Here is a 25,305-nt window from a genome sequence, read left to right as displayed (position 1 = left end):
TTAACAAAGCAGCATAATAAATTTTAAAAATATACAATTAGGAATAAATAAAGCTAAAAAAACCTAGAAGATGCAAAGGCTGTCAGGTGCCAAATAAAAAGAACAAGAGTTTAACACATTCTGTTGTAGTTTGTAAGGTATAATGAGGAAAGAATTTGAACCTTAAAACATTATTCTGGTTCTAAATAGTGGAATAAGAGATAGAGGGTCTTAATTCCATTTTACAGCTCCCCTCCTGCCCCACCTATCCCATTCAGAGCGCAGCCTATCAGGGAAAACAAAGGGTGCAATAAATTTTTCCTGTAGATATTCAGAGAAAAACCCTCATTTTTCTTTTAACACAGAAAATTTCTTATAAGTCAAAAATAATAAAATATGTTAGCAATTATATAAATTAGAGGAAAAGGTTACAGTGACTGTTGGTATCTTGATAGAGCAACCTGGAAAGGACCTTGGGAGATTTTCTAATCCTTCTCTGTTTCAATCTGTATCATCCAGACCTAAAGGACTCCTGACAGATATTTTGAAGTCAGTTACAAGAGTTATTTACTAGGATAGAAAGGATGTTTACAATAGGCAAAGAAATATTAGTGCATCTTGACTTTAGCTGTTTTGAAGTTATGTGGAACTGGTAGGCTTTATCTGAGATAATAAAAAAATAGTTTGAACAGCAATTCAATACTTTGAAGAGAGTTCTGAGGAGAGCAGTAAGAATAATTACAACCACGAGAAATGTGTTTTAAGAAGGAAGACTTAGGCCTGAATAGCCTTACAAAGCTCACGTGAAGTAGGTAAAATGCTGATAAAATATCTGCTAGAAATAGGCAAAATACCTATCTTCACACTGGATAGTACCAGAATCAGAGCTCTTAAACTGGATCAAGAAATGTAGATATTTGGACTTTGGAGAAAGCATTCTGGTGAGAGGGATGAGTGGATTTTGGAGCAGATTGGAACACTTAGGGGAAACGGTTGATGCCTTTAAAAAATCTCTTATGAGATGATCTTACAGGAGCTCTTAGAGGAAGCTGTTGATGTTTTTGAGGTCATCTCATGAGGCAGAATTTTTACAGGAGCTCTTGATAGTCTTTCTGGCTCTGCCTCTTGGGGTTTCCAGGGAAATTCCAGTCCAATATCAGCCTTTGGCAGCTTTCGGTGTATCATCAAATAATATATCCTGACATGCACTCCTGTGGAGTTTGCGCACCCAAACTGTACTCTGGGTTCTCAGGTGTGTTCTAGAAGGAAAAATATATTCTGTGACAACTCAGGCACCCCAGCCTTGGAAGAACGACACAGGCTCCATAAATATCTCTGTGACATGATCCAGAGTAATATGAAGTAATAGTAATATCTGCAATTTAAACTGTAGCCATGTTTACTCTGGCAATCAAACAGCTTGTTTGTGCCTAATGAGGAGTTTATTTTAGAACAATAAATTAATGCTGGTTCTGGCCAAATTACTTGATTCATTGCAGTAACAACAGTGCACTTTCTATAAATTATGGACAATTTTTGTTTAGCCTTTTTTAACCTTTGTAAAAGTCACTTATCATCTTACCTTTTTAAAGTAATTTTGCCGAAAATATACTTTTGGCTTTTATTTCTACAACTAGCCCATCTGTTGTCACACTTAATATTTCTTATATTAACGTCAATGTATCACCTCCCACATACTGTTTTTGCAAGGTACAAATAGTCCTCCCTGATATTTTTAAGGCTTATTTCTTTTTTGCTTAACTAGTAGTCTTTCAATCATTTTTTAGCTATCATCTTACCCACTCTTTCAGTTCAGATTCCCTCTCTAAATTTTATATAGAGAGCAAAAATTTTCTTTCCTATGTTTAATTGTAAGAGTGTTCTCAAAGTAGTCCCACAGATTTTAAAATGAGCCAGGGTCCTCCAAAACCCAACTCAGTTTTACTTATAAAAAAAGAACTCAATTTTCTTTATAAGCAAGGTATTAAGCTCACTATTGCTATTTGAGGTCATCTTATAACACACACATATCCCAATTTAATTGCAGAGATGTTTGCTTTAGATGGCAGCCTTTCAGTTTGAAGTAGGAATAGAAGATCAGTTTAAAATTTGACAAAAGACAATACAAAGCAAGACCAGGAGCTACAGTTACAAGGGTAAATTACCTAGTTTGTTTTCAGTTAAAAATTTAGTAGTAGGAACCCTACTGAATAAAATACACAGTAGAAAGTGATCCTTTCCTCCAATTCACTGACAGATTATTGTATCCCAGTAATGTTAAAGTATAATTTTAATATAGAATATATAGTTTTTTAATTTTTCATGTTTATAAAACATTTATTTATAGTTCTGCCTGCCCATTTATCTCAAATCAATATCATGGAGAAAAAAAAGTGTTTTTCTATACAAGAAAAGAGAAAAAGTATTTATGTGTGACCAAATAATTTATTACACAGCAGGATACAAACTCAGGGATTTTTACTTCCAGCCTACTATAATCTTTGGGTTAACTTCATTTTAGTATAATAACGTATTTCCCTGAAAAATGGAAAATTTAGCAGAGTCCATAACATATTCTAACTGATTAATTTGAGCTATATTCAAAATTCAGTACGTAACAAAAATAAGAACTTAAAATTGCCCTCATAAAGGCTCTGAAAAAAGAATAGAATTGTCTACAATGAGTACATGAACAAGTTCAGCAACTCCTAATAGTTATTGTAAATGCCTAAATCTACACCTTGATTAAGTACAGAGACACAAACTGAATAACTTCAAAGAAATATTTAAGTGTTCAGAATTCTTTAGAAATGGTATCATCTTTAATTACAGCTTTCATTAAAGCACAATTGCTGGTGTGATGTGTTCAGAGATTCAGTTCCCTGCAGTCTTGAGTTTGGGTTCAAACCCTGAGATTTAAACTTTACTTTGGTTTCTTTCTCCTTCCTTCATTCACACAGGGCACATTGTCTGCTGGTTTCCAGCTTATATTTTTAATCTCTTTGCTACCAGTGAAAATAACCAGTTAGACTGCTCAGTTTTTCTTTTTTCTCTCTTCTTTTGGACTTCCCATTAGAATGAGCTGTTCCACCCCTGAGCTCAGGTGAGACCCCACCTGCAGAGCTGCCCCAGCGCAGGGAGGAGCTGGAGCTGCTGCAGAGAGCCCAGGGGAGGCACCAGGATGGGCAGAGGGGTGGAGCAGCTCTGCTGGGAGGGAAGGCTGGCACAGCTGGGATTGTGCAGCCTGGAGAGGAGGAGCTTTGGGGTGAGCTCAGTGTGACCTTGCAGTGCCTGAAGGTGTGGTGGTGTTTGCGGGGGTCCCAGGATGAGGGAAAAGATGAGAACCTTCACTTCACGTTTCATAAGGCTTATTTATTGTTTTATGACATATTATATAAAAGAAAATTATATATTAAAACTATACTAAAAGAATAGAAGAAAAGATTTCATCAGAAGGCTAGCAAGGAAAAAGAAGGGAATGGGATGATAATAAAATCTTGTGACTGACCAGAGAGTCTGAGACAGCTGGCTGTGATTGGCCATTAATTAAAAACAGCTCACATGAGACCAATCAAAGATGCACCTGTTGCATTCTACAGCAGCAGATAATCATTGTTTATATTTCCTCTCTGAGACCTCTCAACTTCTCAGGAAAAAAGATCCTAAGGAAAGGATTTTTTATAAAATGTGTCTGTGACATGAAGGAGCTACAGGAACCATGGAGAAGGACTTGGGACAAGGGATGGAGGGACAGGACACAGGGAATGGCTTCCCACTGCCAGAGGGCAGGGATGGATGGGATACTGGGAAGAGATTTCTCCCTGGGAGGGTGGGGAGGCCCTGGCACAGGGTGCACAGAGAAGCTGTGGTTTCCCCAATATTTTAATATTGTTATTGTATCAGCATAACTCTCCTGTGTTTCTTTATTCTTGAAACTCAATGAAATCTCTATTTCTAATGCGGACATATTTTAATTTCGGATTGTTTATTTTTATTATTCTTCGTCAGCTTTAGTTCCTGGAAAACAGCTGTTATCCATTGGTAGGGCAGTAAGAACTGGCAATAGTCCATACCCTGCCCAAACCTACTTTCTAAATAAAAGTGCATTGCTTGTGCTAGCAAAATAGCCCATTTCACATGCATGGTCACCTTCTTTAACAGTGTTCACCTTGACTTGTATCATTTCAAACAAGCAAAGAAAGTGAATGAAATACTAAGGTTAAAAAAAATCCCAGTCACTCCCATTGCTGACATTGCTAATAGAAAAAAATAGTTTAATAATGTTTGCATTGAAATCTTGATGAGTACAGAATTGCAAAATTAATTTAGCATTAAAAACCTTATTAAAATTAAGACATTTTAAAACACATCTACAGCAGCAGCTATGATTCTCAGTGTGGGAGAAGGCAGTTGCTGAGGATTTCTGTGAACTCTGCAGCTGGCACAGCCAACTACAATTCCCAGGAGAGCAGCAAATGGTGTGACAGATTAGTTATTTCAGCAGCCATGCAATAAAAGTTACTTGTGGATTCATAGAAAAGTGCCCTTTCAAATGACCAATCCATCCCATTATGGAGAAAAATCAATGCACCTTGTGCCTTTCAGTTTATTTACATTTCTTTGCATTTTAAGGTGACTTTCCCTGTAGCTGTTCACTTATTATAAAACTAAAACAATGTTATTTTGCACCCTTTGGTCAGTGAAGGTAAGAAGGGTAAACAATATTGCATTGATATGTAATGAGATTATTGGTGGCAGCCTTCTTTCTAATTGATGCAAAGTTCAGGAAATAACATACTCACACCAGTCAAGGCCAGACCCTTCCTTCCAGTCCCAGGGGAACAGAAAAGTTCTACTTTTCTACTTTATGTGCCAGAGCCCTGGCCACCAGGCCAGCCCTGAGGCTGTGCTTCCCACCTGAGGTCAGCATTTCACATAGAGTGTATCAAGGTCTAAACATCAAACATGAATCTCTTATTGCGTTTAAATAATTTTTTTTAGGTTTACAATATTTTTATGTTTTCTGAAAAAAAAAATTCTGAAAATTACTGAATTAATCCTGGAGAATTCCCTGTGATCCATTTAACCTGATTTTTTGAATTGCAGATGTATGATTCTGATATTGAGATTAGCAAGTATCTCTAAACATCAGGAATTTTTATTCAGCATCCACCAAAGTTTTAGAGATTAGTCTATAGCCCCACCTGTTTGTTTAGCCTGGCCCTTGTACCTCTGGCCATGAAAGACTCTCAGCAGTGACAGTTTCTTCCTTCCCTTTCCCTTTCCTTATCTTTCTCTTTGCATCTTTTACTATTAAATAAAATATATCAAGTTTTTTTTACACCAACACCTAACTTCATTTAGTTTCGATCATGTTTTTTGGGTATACTCCAAACCATTCTGGGTTAAATCCCTTTTATTCACTGAGGTTTAGTTTCCTCTGGCCTTGTGTGTTTAAACCAGTTTGTAACAAGGAAGAATAGAACAGACTAGTTCAGCTGAAAGGCAGCTAAAATAATCATCTAATCCATCTGCTGGCACTGAAGGGCTGGCCAAAATGTAAAGCAAATTAATGACTTTTTAATTTCCCTTGTGATGGGCAGAGGATTCTGGGCTCCTCAAATGAACAGTGCCCTGTCCACAGTGTACAGCCTGATCAATTTGATATTGGATTGAATTTCTTTGTGCGTACACTCATGTGCAAGTCTTCATATGTCAGTCTTTAGTGTAAAATATAAGTTTCGATAGCAAAATGGTCTATGTCAATTTTAAAACTGTTTAATCTCAACTTTAAACATTAGATGGAGCAAACCTATTCACCAAGCAGATCATTCTCCAAGGGTTTGGGCTCTCCTGAGGAAGTCAGTTCCCCAGATACTGTGGGAATGGCACTTTCTAATTGCAGAGATGTTGAGGTAAAATCTTTAAAATACAAAGCAGAGTTCCTCTTTCTTCTCTACTCTGCACTGAGTGCAAGAATTACAGCCAGCACAGTGTCAGGTCCTAAGCTGCATTAACCACCTCTATAAAGGGAAATAATACACTGCTCTTACTGTCTAAAGCAATTACTTCTAATAAAGGAAGTATTTCAATTATTATTGGGTTTTTTTAAATCCTATTTTGCACAGCAATACACATATATTCATCATTATATCACTAAAGATTCAGAAGCACAAAGAGCATTTTTATTAATCAATTGGCAGGAATTTAACTACTGGACTGCATGTGGGATGTTTTCTGGAATATGCATTTGTCAGTGAAAGAAATAAAATTCACATATCTGAATTTAATACCACTGAAATCTGCCAAACAGGTATTAGAATGACTTAATTTAGCATTTTTTAATACATTTTTGCTAGCATTTCCAACATGCATCTTTACTAATGACTTGAGAAACAAACAGAACACCCCAGCTAACCTCCAGTAATGAAAGCACACATGGCGTTTTAACTTCTTTCACAAATTTGTTTAAATAACAATAAAAATATTTTTTTAAAGGCCTGAAGAGTTATTTATGCTTCTGAAACTGCAGGAGAAGATCTCATACTTTTCTAAAATGCAAGGATGCTTGTTGAGAATTCCAGTAGAAACCTGTCATATGTATCGTTTTTTTTGAAGTTTAAAAACCTTAGTGTGTCCAAGATAAAACTGAAAATCAACCAGTTTCCCAATACACTTGACCCTTTGGATAAGAGTTCTGTAGCCAACATAAAAATTTGATACAGATAAATCTTCAAATTCATCAATGAAAAAACCCCAGACAATATTAGCAAATTAGAATGCCCCACATGCCCCTGTGGTAAAAGCCAGAATGGGTCCAGCTCTTATCTTTTTTCCTTTTTAGGTTATGGTTTTTTTGGGGTTTTTGTGGTTGGTGTTTTTTTTGGGATGTTTTTAGAAATTGTATTTAAATTCCTGGGAATTTATTAAAATCTAAAAGTCGTTGCAGTTCTGTAGCTCTGCAGGTGCCTACTGCCATCTTGTGTACTTTTGTTGCCATGTGAATGGACATGTCTTATAACTAAAAGGTCTACCAAGATGTAAAAAGTATATTTAGGATTTAGTGGATAAAGCCACTCCACATATTAACGCATGGACAGTGAAACTGGCAGAATTGGAAACACCCGTATCATTCAATCTCTTAAAATGTAAATTACTTAAAATGTTAAGTTCTACATTTATAGTGATAGTCTTTCCAGCTTAAAATCTTTCAAACATTTTTTTCCCTGTTGTTTGGGAAATTCTGATTTGTGGAAATCTTATTGACACTAGTTGTTTATGTTCAACTTAAGCTATTTCTTAAATTCCTAGCCTCCCCAAGCAGAAGAAAAAATTATTGTTTAAAGGAAACATTTTGGTCAGACATTATTCTCATAAATCCATGCTGGCTTCTTCCAACCACCTTCTTCTGTACTTTATGCTTGGAAAATATTTACTGACTTATTTTCTCCATCTTCTAAATCCCTCAGCAGGTCAAAGGCAGGTATCCTTACATCCAGGGCTGTAACTTTTTCCCACTTTCCTACTCAAATATCCCAACTGCCATGGCCAGTCCAGGAAAAACTATCACTAAGCTTCACATCCCAAACATCTCCTCCTTATGAGACCCACCAAAGCACTTCCACTCATTGTTTCCTTGACCACTGGTGTCAGGAAATTGCATCAATGCGCTCCATAAATGTCCTGAAGTTCTTGTAGCCACCACCAGAGGAGGAATTTGAAGTTTAAGTCCTTAAGGACTTCCAGCTCCCTGAAAACCAGAGCTGCCAATATGTGGCGTCTTCCAATTATCTATAGGCAGCATTAATTTTACTCTTTCTCTTCCTTTTCCTCTTTCTTTGTCATCACAATGGGCCAGGACTGGGTAATAATTGACACAGACTCGCAGGATAATTACAGAAGGCTGATCATATTATATTAAGAAATCCATTCTTTTTATACTCTAGTTCACTACAGGTGAACTTGATTGGTCCTTTAATGAAAACACCATCACCATTGGCTAATTAGGAAACCACCCTTTGGTAAACAAATCCCCATAACATATTACACATGTTCCCAATACCAGGTACAGCAGGTTAAGATAAGAATTGGTTCTCATTCTTTCATCTGATCTTCTCACAGCCTTTCCTATAATGATGTCTGGAGAAGTTGTGTTTCTCTCTGTGGCCAGAGAGCTGCTGCCACATTTCTTTTCCTTTTTCTTTTCCTTTTTCTCTTTTTTTTTTTTTCTTGTTTGTTTTTTGTTGGTTTTTCGTTTGTTTGTTTTTTTTTTATATTTTCTCTATCTGATCCAGTTGTGGAGGGGAGTGATGGAGTAGCTTTGTTGGACACTTGGCCTCCAGACCACCACAAATGCACTTTGAGATCCTAAGGTAAGGAGTAATACAGAAAATATTATTTTACACAAGGGTTCCATTCCTTCTGGAGATATTAAGTGTAGTTGTAGAATATTTGGTCTGGCTTACAGATACATGTGAGTATCATAAAACACTTCTTACCTGCCTTGTTAGTTTGTCTGCTAAGAGGGGATGAGCAAAACCATCCAGGAAATATCTTAATTGCAAAGTAGAATGAGCAGGCATGTGTGGGATTTGTTAAAATTTCAAATGCTGTGGTTATGACGTTAATGTTAGATAACTTCACAAAAAGCTGTATATAAATATGAATGAAAACACAATCAAAATTAAGAAAATACTATAAAATTTTTCTCAGACATTATATTGCAGACAAAAGGAACATTCAATAATTGGATGTATTGTCAGGGACTACAACACAGGCCTCTCAGATTACAAAGCATTTTGATTTATTTTAGAAAGGAGGTTCACAAACTGGTAATTCACAGTTTATCCTGTCAGGTTGAAAACAGCATTGTTGAGATAGAAAAGGTTGCTTCCATCATGGAGTGAGACAGGCAGGCCGTTATATCTTTAGTTATATCTCAAGTGTTTGCACTTCAATCCATTGGAATCAATGTAAAAATGACAGTATTATAGCTCTGGACCTCAGTGAGAATAAAAATGAAAAGGCAACCACCTCTGACTCAAAAATTAGCTACCTGATGTATTAGAACTCATCCTGTTCAATACTTCAAATGAGAGAGATTACAGTGAGCTTGAAAGACAATAATGGGGAAATCTATGATCTCAGATTTCAAAGTCTGATTCATTGTTAAGCCCAGTGATGTCTGACATGTTTGGAAGGGAGAAAGTGGAATCTCAGGGCTTAAATTCCTGCACAGGTGATGTTTTGTTCAAGAAAATTCCCTCACAGAAGTGACACACAATATCCTTATAGAGTGAGCAGGACCTTGTCACTGGAAAAATCTCTTTGCCAGGATTTCTTCTCCTGGGAATCTGAGAAGACTCAGAGAAAAATGAAAACATTATCTGATTGCTTCTTCTGTGTTTTGTTGCTTTGGAGTGCGGTTGGAGATTGTTTATCCAACTGGTGATTGGTTGATTGGTTTCATGTGAATTGTTTTGACTTAAAGACCAATCACAGCCAGCTGTGTCAGGACTCTGGAAGCAGTCACGAGTTTTCTTTATCATTCTTTTATACCCTTCTGTTTGTATCCTTTCTCTATTCTTTAGTATAGTTTTAGTATAGCATTCTTTAATATAAGTATATAAAATAATAAATTAGCCTTCTAAGAACATGGAGTCACATTCTCAGTTCCTCCTTCATCCTGAGGACCCAGCAAATATCACAGGACTCACTTCCACTCCTCTTGGTCTTTAGGTACTAGAGGCAGCCGTGTTGGAAAAGCTGAATTAATCCAGAATTCAGATGTATGCATCATTACCAATTCTTTCCTAGATTATTTGACAAGTAGTCAATCTGCTTTAAAGCTTTAGCTATTATGTTTATGGAGCTGATGGATGAGGGCCAGAAATACTCAAACTCATTATCTGTCACTCTGCCCATGATCATCCTCAGCCATTCCACTCCTCCTGCATCACTCCTGAAGAATTCCTCTCCTCTTCATTCACTCTTGCTGCTGAGATCTTGAAATCCTCTCTTAAAAATAACTCTTCTAACTAGACTTTAGTATCAGCTTTTCTTCTACATTGTAATTTTTTTTTCCCCTTTGGAGCAGCTTTACTTAGCACTGCTCCAAACCAAACTCCAAATACTCTATAAATGTAAAAAGGAGCAGGATCTTGACCTATCAGTACACCTCTGTGGAAAATCAATTTCTTAAATCCAATTATTGCAAACATGTTTTTAACAGAGGGGATTCCCCCTTCTATACCTCTGATTTCTTTCTTCATATTGTTTTTTACATTAGCCTTTTTTTTCAGGGATCATCTGCTATTCATATCTGTATAATGTATAACACAGCTATGTCCTAATCTCAGTTTTACCCTTTTAAGTGTGTATTTTGAATTAATTCACCTAATTAGATTAATTTTTTAATGTACTCTATGCAGACAGACACCATAAAGTCCTTCAAGAGGATAAACTACCTTGTTTCTGTAAAACAATTGTCTTTGTTGAAGGCAGTATAAAAGAATACATCCCCTGATTTAAAGTTAATTTATTTCTTAAGAAAAAAAGAGGCAATTAGTTATGTATTACTGTCTTAAATAAAAATGAGAAAATAGATTAAATTACTTGGTTTTGTCTTTGCTTTAACTGAGGACTATTTTTTTTTTTTATGGAAACAACTCTATTGATTCAGAATTACACTTTAAACCTCCTATGCAATCTGTCAAAATAAGTCCATTTCTTTGTTAATCTGGTGTTTAATGGAGACTTCAAACCTTGAAAATATCGCATCTCTCTGATAGGATATTGCTATGATCAGCATGTGACTGGAAATATTCCAGTAGCCATCCCTGCAAGAGTTCAAAAAATGTTTTTGTGGCACTTGAGGATGTGGTTTCTTGGCGAACATGGTGGTGATGCTGGACTTGATGATGGTCTTAAAGGTCTTTTCCAAATTTAATGATTCTGTGATTCTAACTCAAGGAAGACCAAAGTCAAATTTTTCAGTACTCTGAGTTGAAAACTTTTCTGATCCATTAGGGATGTGAGAGGGACTTTTTTGGTTTTCCTTTATTTTTTTCCAAAAAGGATTAAAACAATCAAAAATCTTAATAATGTAGGAAAAAATCGGAAGTCCAAGGTCATGATGTTGCTCTGGACCTTGGACTGCTGTCCTGGTCATAGTGACAAATGTTCTGGTATTGGGAAATAGCTCTGAAAGTATTTTACCTTGTGAGTAAAGCACTGTATATTCTATAAAATATTCTATATTTTATAAATAAATAAATAAATAAATAAATAAATCTATAAATAAAATATTCTATATTTTATATTCTATATTTTATATTCTGTATTTTATACATTTTTTCTCCTCAGAAAGGTAATTAAAAGTAAAAGCTGGTTACCTCTACTAGAATTTATGGTTGATTTCAATTGAAAGAAAAATAAAATTATTAAGTTTTACTTTTAAAAAATTCCATTGGGTTTTATAGTTTATTACATTGGGTTTTATAGAACATTGGGTTTTATAGAACATCTGTATACAGCAAATTTTGCTTTCCAGTTGTGACTGTGACTGGAAAGAGCATTCGCCCCAGAGGATGGAGTGGTACCCACAGAGCCCTCCCTTCTGCACAGGCTGGAAATCAGGGCAGAAATTTAGAAATATTAACTGGCACAAACCAAGACATAGAGCTGTGGGCTGGAGAATGAGAAAGTAACGAAAAAAAGCCAGAAAAAAAGGATTTTTAATGCCAGCTGAGAACTTCCATTATCAGGTCTTGAACCTGCCTCAACCAAAGCTGGCTTGGCATGACATTTCAATTAAAAGTTGAGAAGACCTGTCACTGATAGAGATGAGTAGTTTTTAATTAAATATCTCTTGAAAGATCCTGTGAAACAAACTAGGGCAAAGTTCTTTCAATAGGCTAAATACAGAATAATGAGGGCAAAATACAGCTTAGTGCAACCTAATTATTCACTAGCTAATTTCCACAATTACCTTTTTTCTTCCTCTTTTTAAGAATTCAGATGCAATATAAGGAACAGTGCACTGAAAACACCAAGTCACCATCCATTATTGAAGATATGCTACCTAAACTAAAGGGAATAACGCCCCTCAGTTGTAACAATAGGATTTAGGTGTACTTCTGCACATAATTCCATTCCACTTTTCAAGAAAAAACCAAGACTGTACTGCCAGAATAGCCAACATTTCCACATATCTCTGAAAAAGAAAGGTATTTCCCTACAAAGTACTTGTGTGGTTAGATCACCCTTAATAGAGTTCATGTGGGGGCTTCAGCTTTATTAATGATTTAATCTGACAGATTAAAAAATAAATGTGCAAATCAATATTCATGAAGTAGACACATACCAAGTTCATGTCATGGATTTTTATTTATTTTTATGTTTTATTCATTTACATTTCCTTTATAAGACATGCTTGCAACAAAATATCTTTCCACTCACACATAAAAAAGGAAGTTAAAAACCCCTAAACACTGACATATCTAATATTATCTCAAATCTCAGAATTCCTGTGTCAAGTAGAAACACAAAATAGCATAAAACTTCTACTAGTGGCAGATTCTTCTCCATAAAATTTGCTTTGCCAGACACTTAATCTCCCCATAATTAGACAATCCATTGGTAACATGTGGTTAAACTAGAAATTGATGTTGTAGTTAATAGTTTGTATCGAATTATTGCTGCAGTAAGCAATCAAGCCTTAAAAAGGCAACTTTATTTTCTGGTTAAATAACAACATGAAGTTATTCAATCCCTGTTTATAGAAAACTCTTAATTCTCTACCTTCCTTAACTTCAACAGATAAAACAGTAACAGTAGTTTGAGATAACTTTAGGGCCAAATGATGTCAAAAAGACATTTTATCTCTCTGCCACTGGGACTTGGAATGATAACGTGTTGAGTGAAAAGAGAAGTGAACAGAGAAACTCTGCTTGGAGAAAATCACACGTCAGAAACTTTTCTGACAGAAAACTCATCTCCTGGAGGGACAGGCAGTGGTTGGCAGTACCTCTGAGCAGCAAAGCTTTGAAAACACCCTTTAGCTCCTCTCCCCACTCAGTTACCTCTCACTCTAGTGCCAGCCAATGTTTGGGTGTGATGCTCATGTTCACTCAGTATCACAGCTCTGGGTTATGAGCTCCAGAGAGACACAAAAATGTTCCATTGAATTTGTCTCTGTGTTGAGCTGTTCATCAACAGACTATATAAAATGACTTAGCAGCTGGTATTTATGGTAGATAATAAAATCTGAAGGAAAACAATGATGAGGAGCTTGTAATATGCTGAATTATGTGCCAGAAGTGCAGATAGCTTGAATGTCTGCAAATGTGACAATGGAATAACAAACCCGTATTTCCTGACTTTTGACAGATAAAATGAATTTTTGAACTTGTGAATTGGGTTATTACATTGGCCACCTTCTTCCAATGTGGAATAATTCTATGAAGAGAGTTGGAATATTACAGTTAGAAGGAAACTTAAGGAGCTTTACATCTTTTTCAGTTCTCAATACCAGTCAAAAGTTCTGACATTGCATTTCAATATACTTCAGTTTTACACACACTTTTTGTACTAGAGTGTCATCAGCAGCTACATACACAGAATTTTAGCAGTTCTTGTGCCCAGAATGACTTCTGCAGTTCCGTTTGAAATAGACAAAACTGCTGGATTAATATACAAACAGTTTGGTAAGTGAAGGAGAAGTGGAAGAGGAGAGAAGTAAAATGAACAAGTGATGCAAAGGTTGTCAGGTTTTCAGGAGCAGAGCAATGCCCTGACAGTTCCTAAGAAAATGATGGCTAAACCTCTTTTCCAGTCTTCTGCAACTCCTGAATCAGTAGACAGGTTTAGATCTCTTTTATTTAATATCCCAGCAGTGACAGGTGAAGAACATTTCTGCAAAACAAGTTGTCAAAAAGCACAGTGGCTTAAGCATTAGGCCAAGACAAATGATTGGGTTGTGAGCTTCCTTTTAGTCCAGCTGAGATCAACAACAGCTCTCTGATCCAGTGGATGTGGTGCAGGTTACACAGTTGTATAAATGGGCTGTCAAGACGAAAAATAATGAGTGACTATTTATTCATATAAACATGGTAAAGCTCTTCCATATGAGGACAAACAAATAAAGTAAATTATTTCTCAGGAGAATAAAATCTGGCTTTCTGGAGAGAGGTAAAATGCATTACAAGGGCAACATATTTTGGTCCTCAAAAACAATTTTGGCAACAAACTCTCTGCATGGGAATGACATCTACTGATCTGACCACAACTTAAGTTGACAGCAAGGAACCTGTAGGTTTATTCTTCACAAATAAATAAATCTTGCAGCAAAATTCCATGTAAGATAAATTTAATGTTCAAAAATGGGTGAGTGCTGTTTTTGAAGGCTAACACAAATATTCCTTAAAAACCTTGTTATATTCCTTCAAATAAACCTTCAAATATGCCTTGAAAACCTAAGTATCTTGTGGCATTTTTAAAAGGATATTTTGAAAAATAGGAGAATATCACTATACATGTGTGTAAATGCTGCAAGCTAACTGTAAAAATTCCATTACCAAGCAGTCAATTTTTTGCCTATTGCCTTTAATTTTACCAATTCTAATTACTAGTTCTAATTTGAAGCCCTGCAGAAGAGAACAAGGCACCAGGGACTCCCACAGCAGTGCTTTCTGAAATTGGAAGCCCATGTGTTTTAAACCAGGCATTGTGCTGGTTTGGGTTTGTGTGGGTTTTTTTCAGTGGATGACTTATTTTTTCCCTCCAGTTTAATGGGGCTGTGTTTGACTTTCATGATAATTTAAGAGTCCTATTGATTTCATATAGAATTTCCACAGTCCTGGATAAGGTCTTATGGTGACAAAATGTAGGCATTTATAATCAAAGACAGAAAGTGGCAAATGGTCCAGAGGTATTTTTCTATTAGAGAAAGGAATACAATCCAGTGGTAGCCACTGTTGGAAATCCAGTTCTCCTTTTCATTAATGATTTATTTTTGGTGAAACAAACCAAGACACATGGGGGATTTCCATAACTGCAGGAGAAATCAGGACTGAATAGCTTGATTAAAGAGAAGCATTGTGTTTAGTGGGAATTGAGATTAAATGTTTATAAAAAACAAATTGGTAACATAAGTCTATAAACTGCACACTGATAAAATGGCTTGGTCCAGTAATACAAGAATTCAAAGAAAAAAGCCAAAAGTAATGTTTTGCTGTGTTTCAGTTGTGATATCTGTGTAAAGAATTTGATTTCATGGGGTTTTTTTACTCTTGGTCTCAATGGTTATTTAATGAAGGATGATTTTTGCAGAACTTTTAGGGAATATATACATTATTAGTAGCATCATTTTTGGGGGGATAGTGTACTGCTCACTACCACCTCTGTTTGTATTTTTTAGGACAAAGAAAAAAGGAAAATGTTTTAAAAGAGATCAGTAGCTCTAACACCATTGGTATGTTCCTATGAAAACCTCTCTTTCCAATTAGATCACTTTTTTATGAACATCTTCTCCTTAATACCCCTACATATTTCTCTTATATAATTAGTCTGTAAAACAATGATGATTCATGTTTTAAGCTTATCAAGGAGTTTTTACAAAAATAAATAAACACAGGACAGGATAATGGTTTATCAGCTGCCCTAAAATGTTTCCTATTAAAAATCCTTGTTATGAGAACACGTTTTCACATATCAATTCTTTCAGAGTTTGAAGATTGTGTTCCCTTAATTGAATGCACTGAGACCTTTGACTGTTGTTCCAGTTTGAGTCATTACCACAGTCTCATCCCCATTACCTCTTCCTTAGTGAAAATAAAAGCATGGAGCCTTTTTGGATTTTGGAGCCTTTTCTTTTAAAGGGTAACTTTATTGTCAAATGCCACTATAGCAGATCATCTCCCCTTCTTCCTTATTTGTTTTAATTAATATGACCACAAAATCTTTCCCCATCTGTTTCAACATCTTTTTTTTGACACTAGTTTATCTTGAGTGAAGCAATGTAAAAATGCTCTTTCTCTTTTTGATTTTAAGGTCTGTTTTAACATATTTTTTTTCAAAGACTAGATTATCTTGATTGAAGCAATGTACAAATTATCTTTCTCTTTTTGATTTTAAGGCACATCTTCCTTCAGCCATTTATTTTATTGCTGCCTGGTGTTTATCCCTAACAAGATTACAGGAGGAGTTACTCATCTCCTCACATTCAGAGTCCTCTCTTGTATTGTTTTCCCTCTTGTACATGGTATGAGATTAAAGAAGTAATATATATATCTGGAAATGAAAAATCCTATATAACTTTAAGCTCCTTTGTTTCCTTCATCAACTTATTCCCTGAAACTCTCAAAGGCTGACTTTCTGAAATGAAAAAATATCATCTAAAATTAAAAAAAAAAAAAACAAAAAACAAAAAAGCCAACAATCCAAAGGAACAACTCTATGCAACTTATTTTATTTATTCTCATAGTAAATGAGGTTTTCCTACAAACTGTCCACTTGTTAAAATTAAATCTGTACTACCATTAGCCCTCTTTATATTTATTAGATTATCTGAGATTTGGAGCAGCTTCAACAGTAATTCTCATTTAAGATTATTATTCTGTATGTGAAACACTAGTTTTCTCCCCTAATTGTAATTTGGTTGGGTTCAGTTAATCAAACCCAGTGTTACTGAACCAGTGAATATACTGCAACACATTTCTGAGACACAGGTTTCTGCTCACAGCAGCACTAAATTTCTGTCTTTCTGACTTCTTTCTTTCCTTGCCTAATTTATGTGTTCCTGCCTAATAAAATCAGGCAAAATATTTATGTAACTCTCTTCTAGACATTTTTCCCACCATGACATTTTCTCTAAAGTTGTTTTTAGCAGTCATGGTATGTTCAGACTCTTAGAAAGCCAGTACATCAAATACTCATATGCTACATATTCAGTCCATTTTTCTGGGGTTTTAGAGGTGTTCAATGCCCAAATGATCTATAAACTTTTGGCCCTGATCCGTGAGTGTTATTTGATCTGAAGTTTTCTACTCTTTTATCCTTTGGGAGCTCACCCAAAGTTACTGAAGTTTATGGGGAATATTTGTGTTTCTGATTCCCAGATATCTAGCCTTGCTCTCTGATAGTTGATCTATTTCCCTGGATATTTGATGATTTAACCTGTTCTTCTGGGTAGTTTATTATTTTTTTGTTTCTTTTGACCGTTAACCTGTCTCTTAGGATACAGCTGGGACTTTGGTGGAGGACCAGGCATGTTTGTATCTCAAACATTATGTACAGAGAGCTATTCACAACACCAGAGGTTTATGTCCATAAAGGAGACAGAGGAGTGGGATAATTCATTATGGGGGAATTTTAGAGGTAATTCGAGACAGGGCCTCTGAATTGTTTTTAATGGTGTTTATTTTCTTATCGTCTATGTAGGCAGGAAGGGTGAATTAGGTTCACATTGTTACAGCATGGTTCAGAAGGTTCCAAGACCCTTTGTTAAAAGACCTTTTAAGGAGTTATTGACCAATAAAAAACTGCCAATAAGGATATTTATGTTTTTGACTCAATCCTTAAATATTTCATCTTAAGGATTTATGTTGCAGTGTAAGCTTTCTTAGCCAATCATGTTATGGCACACAAACCTACAGTACTGCATTCTAAACTACTTGTTTACCTCTATAACTACTTTTATTTTTTCTATACCTTAAACTCTAAACTTTCCTTTACTTAATGTGTCTCTGTTTTAAACTTTAAATCCACATTCTTGCTTCTAGCACCTGAGTTTGCGAACCTTCCCAAGGTCTCAGATCAAATCCTGTGTTTAATTCTAAGTTTTGGCTTAGAGGCCCGAAGTTCTGAGAGCTCCTTGCATTTTAGATCCCAACAGAGGAGTCCTGGAAATTTATTTGAATAAAGGCAAAGAGCCTGCTGGGGTAAACAACTTCCTTTGTTCTTTCATACCCTCAGCTCCAGAACCATCCACACAGCAGGATTGAGTGGGATCTAAGGACTGCTGATAATCTCTGTTCTCTCTCCCTTTTCTGACTATTTCTCTCCTCCTTGCTTTGTCTGGGCACAGCAGGGCTCCCATTCTGTCCACACTCCCTGCTGAGCAGGGTTAGGTGTTCAGATTCAGCTTTGCTTTGTGAGCCTGTTAAAAAAATACTGTGAATTTGTGTTTATAAAGGGAAGGTATTTGGAGTGATATGCAGTCAAGGTCCAGGAAAAAAAAGACTGCAAATCTTCATACTTAGATGTTGTGTGTATGGAAACATGAACAATTTGGCTGCTGTTAGGATCACTTTGGCAAATTGTTTTCTGCATTATTGACACAAAGTAAGAATGAATTATAACAATTAGAATGATTGAAGTGTAATATAAGATGGTTGTTCACTTTTGTTTTGGACTAAATGGAGCTGGAGAGGTGAATATATTCGTGCACTGTCAGTGATTAGCATTGTTAAGGGACAATAATAGTAGAAATCAAACAATAAAAGACATTCAGATATAATTGTTTCTTCATTAATGCCATTTTATGCTAATTTGTCAATGGTTCCTGATGGAACAATCACAGCTTTTTCTGTAATTGCTGAGTACAAAATATTATATGTATTTATTATGGATGAGAATTCAAGCAGACAGTGGTAAGGGGTTTGTTCCCCATAACTTTTTCTTTTCTTCTAACTAGTTATCCACTTTTAAAGTGGAAGTACAAGAAAAGGAGGGAATAGAGAAAAAGGAAGAGAAAGAGGAAAGAGAAACTGCAAGAGTTACGACTGCATAGGCAGGTGTGAGAAAAGAAATAACATTTTGCTTCAGCCCAACAAGATTGTGGAGTAAAACAAAAGGTAAATTTGTAATTCTCTTTCCTACTGGTTGTTATCTATGTGCTTTGTTTAATGGGTTCATTGCACCTGTAAAGTGTTTTTGGGAATCAGGGTTGAAGATGTGACCAGAAGGGGAAGGGGGATGAGAGGGAAGTGGAAGAGAAGAGCAGGAGGACACAAGAGAGCGCAAGTTCCAATGGAAAGGGGACAGCAGCCCCAGGGTACAAAATGTAAACCTTTAAGAAAGGATGTGTGTGCTGACCTCTCAGGGGAGAGAGAGACACCCAGCTCAGCTGACTCTTGACACAAATAGTTTTTCCTTTGAGGACTTTTCCCCCTCTCAATTGTATAAAAAAAGTGAGTTATTCCTAACACAGGAAATTCAAATTAATGTAAGCATATCTGTTAAAAAGTACCACTGAAGTATCATCTACTTCTAAAGGTGAGAGTTTATATAATCTAGAGATGGAGAGAATTTATTAGGTCATTCAATCCAGTCATGATGAGCAGTACCATATGCAGTTTCATTTTTGTCTTCCTTGTCTTATGATAATCTAAGCAAGATTATCACTTTTTTACATTTTGCTGGCTTTGTAAGTACTTTAATGGTGGGTGCCATGTAAAGACCAAGACACAGTTATCAAAGCTTTTATTGTGGATTGCTTATATTTCAGCGATAATCTGTATTTAAGGTCACATTTCAAGACCTCTTTAAACCATTATACAGTAATTAATGTCTATCTTCTTAAACAGCAGTGCTTTTGCATTAAAGGATTAAGTTACTCCAGAGCCACTAAGAGTTTGGAAGTGGGAGTGTGTCACTGCGGCTCACTACAACAAAGTTCCAGCACTGTCTGGAGGAATCTATAGCAAGGCTCAATTCTACTGTGTTCTGACACTAATGGACAAATCCCTGTAGAAATGTGAATTAGACCCCCCCTCTGAGCACTGACTTGCAGCGTGTCCCTGCCACTTCTGAGTTCATCATTTCCCAGTGAATCTTGCATTCCTTTCTATCTGTTTGTGTCTTGTCCAAAGGAATTGCTTGCACATCAGAGATGGCCAGCATTCTGTCTGGATGCATAAGAACATTGACTTTTGAATGGCATAGAGACTTTTATTCAGTCATAACATATCTTTCACAAAGTACAGCCCTCTGCTCCAATTACTTTTCTTTTTTTTTTTTTAATTCTTCTGATGCAGAACATTCCTTGGAAAAATATGAATTAAAGAGGAGATCCACCAAGGCTTGTAGTCATGAGAAGGTTCTTTAATTTTCTGCTGTCACATAATGTGAAGGTCATCAGAAGGCAGCAGTCAAAAGAAGCCTGACTTCTTCAATTGATCTGCTACTCTACCAGATGATAAAAATCAGATGGTCACCAAATAGCTTGGCTAAGCTTTGTCTTTTAACTCTATTTCTTGATTAAAAAATCAAGAAATCCCATTTCTTGATTTAAAAAAATAAACAAACAAAACTTTATTTTACCAGCATTACTCCCCCACAGGAAGAGGCAGGGGTTTTGGACAGTGGTTCCATGGTGAGACACTAATAGCAGCTGTGGAGTATCCCACACCTGAATTCAAACCAGGTGAGAGCTTTGTGGTGACTGCATCATGCTGGAATCTCCTGTTTAGCAGTTGCACATCATCTAACATGAACACTTCCCAGTGATGCTGTTATCTGAATATAAATCACATTCTGCAGCATCAATGACCCCAGTCAAAAATCTCTCCAGCCTCAGCACCAACAGCAGCTCCTTCAGCTCACCACTAAGTCATGAGCTTTGAAATAAGGGATTGTATACAATGTAAGGGGCGAATGTGAAGTATTCAGGAGCAGGAGTATTTGGGAAAAAAATCAACCAAACCCAAAGGAGTCTCTGCATGTGACACCAACTTTTCAAACCGAGAGTGTGTTTAGATTGGCTAAAAGGAAAAACTTTTCTACCAAAGGCTGGTGAGACACTCAAATGGGTGCTACAGAGAAGTTGTGGATGCCCCATCATTTAAAGTACTTATTATCAGTTTGGGCAGTGTTGAGCAATTTGATCTCTTCTGCCTTCCTCTGATCACCTCCTGCTCATGGCAGGAGGCTTGGTCTAGAGGAGCTTTAAACATCAAACCAAACCATTTTATGATTAAATTAAAGTCTACTTATTAGAATGGAGAAATACCATTTTCCCATAATGTAAGCAAACTCCCACTGCTTCCAGAAATTTTATAACTTTGATTAAAGTTCTTTGGTTCTAAATAACATAACTGCCACGAGCAAATGCTAATACAGAAATTGAGGAAAATGGAAACTCCAATGCCAAATCGCTTCCTTCCTTGGTTACCATGGCAATATAATCTTCCTGTGGGGGAAATTGTCTCATGTTATATCTATATGATTGCAGGAGGCCTCTTCAATACCAAAGCACACACTGTTTCAGCTTTCTGTAACATACAGGGAAGGCAGAGAATATTTTCTCAAGTGTCTGGTTGTTTGGAAAGGACTCTGTGTAAGGATTAGGGATTCAGCAGTTCTGGATAAAGCATGCACTCAGACAGAGAGTTGATTTCAGCAGGATCCATTGTTTCCTAATTTTGTGAGCAGTGCAAGCTCTGATTATTAGGAAAACAAATCAGCAAGCAGCCTGATGAGCAGCAGGAGTGTCCTTATCCTGCATGTGCCGGGTGCACGGAGCTCAGATGCACAACACAAGCTGATTTGTGGCTTGAAGCAGGAAGCAAAAATGTCTCTTGGATATGGAGGTTTCTGAAAGATGCTGCTTATCAGTTTTTCTGGGTCTGGATTGGAGGCACTTGAGACAGTAGTTCATGTTGGGACTCAGGTGTTTATTATTTATCAGTAAAACAGTCTCATTACTGTGATTTGGGCAGCTTTTCATTAGAAGGCACAAAATGGCCAACAATCTCTTATTACAAGGTCTTTGAAGACTAAAAAACTATCTACTTAAGAGATGAGACCTGGATTATTTTCCCTTTTAACCTGATAACTGATCCCAAAGAGCTGCAATGGGGACTTTTCTGCCCAATTACAAAATGCCACCCAAACCCATGGAGAAGAACAAAGGATAAGGTGGAGAAGAACGAAGGAGAATGTAGAGAAAAACAACCTACCTCCACCCTAAAACCTCCATCTTGCTTCATGTGTATTTCTATATTCTAAAATGCCAAACTCTTAAATTTACCACCCTGTGATATTACACAACTTCTAACCAACTCCACACCCATAATCTCAGTACTATCAATCAATTTTGGAAACCTTCACAGCCTCAGGACAAATGCAGTGTTCTCTTGTGGGTCTGTGCCTTTAAGCACAGAAACATTAAAATTTTCAACATCCAGGATTCCAACACTGCTCAAAGACTCTGAGGAGGCATCAATATGCACTGATGTAGCTTGAAGCAGCTGAGTGTAAGGGATGAACCCAGGATCATTTTTATCCTTGCTGGATTTGTTTGTTCAACAAATATATAGCCTCAACCCAAGTTACCTTCTACCTCCAGGCACAACTCATCTAGCAACAGATGTCAACTCATATGTGAGAAACCCCTGACATCCATTTAGTCCAATTTTTGTCTCCCCTTTCCTTCTTCCTCTCTTCTGTATCTTTCTCTTCTCTTTGGGTGAATTATACACCTATTCTTACTCATTGGCAATGTCTCTAGCACACCCTGAAGCATTTTATAAAGATCAAGTCATCACAATTACATCATTATTGATATATTTCCAGTCTAATTCCAGTCTCACTAGAGTGCAAATGATCATGTTTTTGCATCTGTCCCTGACAGATGTCCTGGTTTTATTCAGTTTTATTTACTTCATTTTTTTGTAAAGGATGTCTTATTACTTCTAAGTATTAAATTATTGAGGAACAGATTTTTTCTCTATGTGAGCTATAGCAGCAATGAATTATTGTGCTTGACAACCAGAAATAAATTATCCTGGTTTTATCTTTTAACCTGCAAGATGTTGCAGAAATATGCCTAAATGTCAAGTCATTTGGGATGAACGTGAATGGAGTCACCTAGAATAATTTCAGCACCTTAACATTCGGATTAAAAAAGTACTCAGAAGATATCTCTGAATTATATATGATTTCTTCTATTTGACAGGCAGTAAGAAATTCTTCAATGATAACTCAGCTACTTCTGCAGGGGCATAGCTGGCATGCTCTGTTACTGTTCTACAGGTAAGCAAGAAATTATTTTTTTTTCTGGATTCATGATAATAAATTGCTCTGCTTCCAGCCCAGAGCAGCAGGAGAGGGCATGCCCAGGGCACTTTTTTATAATTTTCCTCCTTAGGTCATTGCCAGGGTGGAGGAAAAGGGAATGTGTCTCTTGAGAAAAGGGTGTTGGAGCCGTCCACCACTGTTTTCATTTGTACCAGCCTGGGTGAGCATTTTGCATGTAAATCACCCTCTCTTTGTACACCTTTGTTGTTAATACTGTTGCTGTTACTGCTTGTTTTCTTATCTCAGTGCTGTTTCCAGGAAATTGTTCTCAGCTGGTGATTTTTACCTTTTGTGCCTTCACTTCTCAACTCCTTCCCAGAAAGGGGAAGGTGGGGATCAAGGAATCAGTATCTGGTTTGGGAGGGTCTCTGAACAAGGGAGCAGCATTCCTAAACCACACCAGAAATATAGCAGGGAAAAATAGTCTATTTCTTCAAAAACAAATTAATATTGGTTTGCTAGTGTCTGCGTAACTTCATCAGATACAGGCAATGGAAAAAATATTCAGTATGAACTAGTTCTAATGGAAGACATCTACTTCATGCTTCTGTATTTCTTTTTTTGAGGAAGAGCTAGACCTATCTCCATGTAGAGCTATGTAACAATCAATTTTCAACAAATTTGAGGCCAAAAAGTGCAGAACTCTGAACTGGTTGTGGCTTATTATATGTGCCCACACAGCAAAGTTAGGTCTTCATAAATCACCTGACCACATAACCAGCTAAATTTGTGCTGCTATGTGTTAAATGAAGTTTTTTCCTGGGATTCAAATTCCACTCAAATTTACCTACTGACCTAAAGAAATGTTTCCGGATGCATATGCAGATGTGTGAACAATAATGTAAAAAAAAAAAAAAAAAAAAAAAAAGTGAAGTCCCCAAGGACATGATCTGTTTGGAATATTAAATCAGAAATTCATGCCCTCAAATTTCAACAGGGGTTGTGTTTGCTGAGGTTCTTACTGTGTAGGTAGGTTGTTAAGTGCCAGATATTAAATAATGACTGTAGAAACTTAAAATTGACAGATATCTTGAAATTAAAGGCTGTAGTTTTCTTCTGAGTGTAATGCTTTGTGGGAATAATGTTACCAAAGCTTAGCTGATCCATTGCAGAAATTTCAGAAAGTGAGGATAAACACTGATTTTAAAGCTATTTACCCACCAGTTTTCATAAGATTGTAAACTGCACAGCCACATGGGATTTTTTTATTCCTTTCTTTGCATAAGATTAGGATCAGAATAAATAAGAACTGGAAATCCCAGAAGAAACTACAAATCTTACAAGAAGTCTATCCAACTTTTTGAGTCTCAAACCAGCACAAATATGTCAGATAAACAAACACTCAAATGCTACTTTTTCCCAGCTTCCAGTGTATCTTTTCAGATTCTTTTATAAAGATATGCTGAAAAATATTTTGCCATTTTAGACACTTGTTGTTTTATGTTGTGTTCTTAAAATATATGATCTTGCTCCATGCTATCCTCTTTCTCCCAGGCTGAGTTCCCAAATATCTGTACAAATGTGAACTTCCACTGTTAATTTTCACACTCTCTGAGTATAGTGAGAGCAATCCCCCACAACAGCTCTGTGTCAATAGGCACAGGTTATTTTTGCTTGCAAGTTGACTTTGCTTACAATTGCCTGGATGTGAAGAAGAAATCATTAACATTGTGTATTTATTTGTGTTATGCTGTAAATATGAACAAATTCTGCTTGCACATATATCTTTATGACTACTTTTAGTAAATGGACTTTAGGGAAATATTCAGATAAAAGAGATGTACTTGGGAACAAAATCCTGTAATTCCTTTCACCAAAGAAAACAAAATTAGCTTATTAGCTATCTTTTTCAATCAGAAAATTTGGTTTCTCCCATCAGCATGTCCATAGGGAATGGATAATTACCAGTGAATCTACAACTAAAAGGGGTATCACAAACATTGAAAGGAAGTCTTAAGGACTTTTCTTCTCTTCTTTGGTGGTTACCTCCACAGTTACATCCTATACTATCCCTAACCTACAAAGGGCTGGCTGTCTGAATGCCAAATATCACTCTTGGAAGAAACAAATCAGTCCCAAATCAGTCTCTGGGAAGACAAAACATGGGAATTTAATGAAGGTATTCATTCCAAATATGTAACATGACCTCAAGACAATCTATCACATAACTCAAGATGCAAGGGTTCAGTAAGAAGGTATCTGAATTCCTACCTTTAAAGCCAGGGAAATTGGTTTATAAAGGAGGAG

Source organism: Melozone crissalis, unplaced genomic scaffold, assembly GCF_028551555.1.
Source record: "Melozone crissalis strain CALT ecotype California unplaced genomic scaffold, PUWL_Pcris_2 ptg000045l_1, whole genome shotgun sequence".
NCBI lineage: Eukaryota > Metazoa > Chordata > Aves > Passeriformes > Passerellidae > Melozone > Melozone crissalis.
This window is presented reverse-complemented; position numbering follows the sequence as displayed.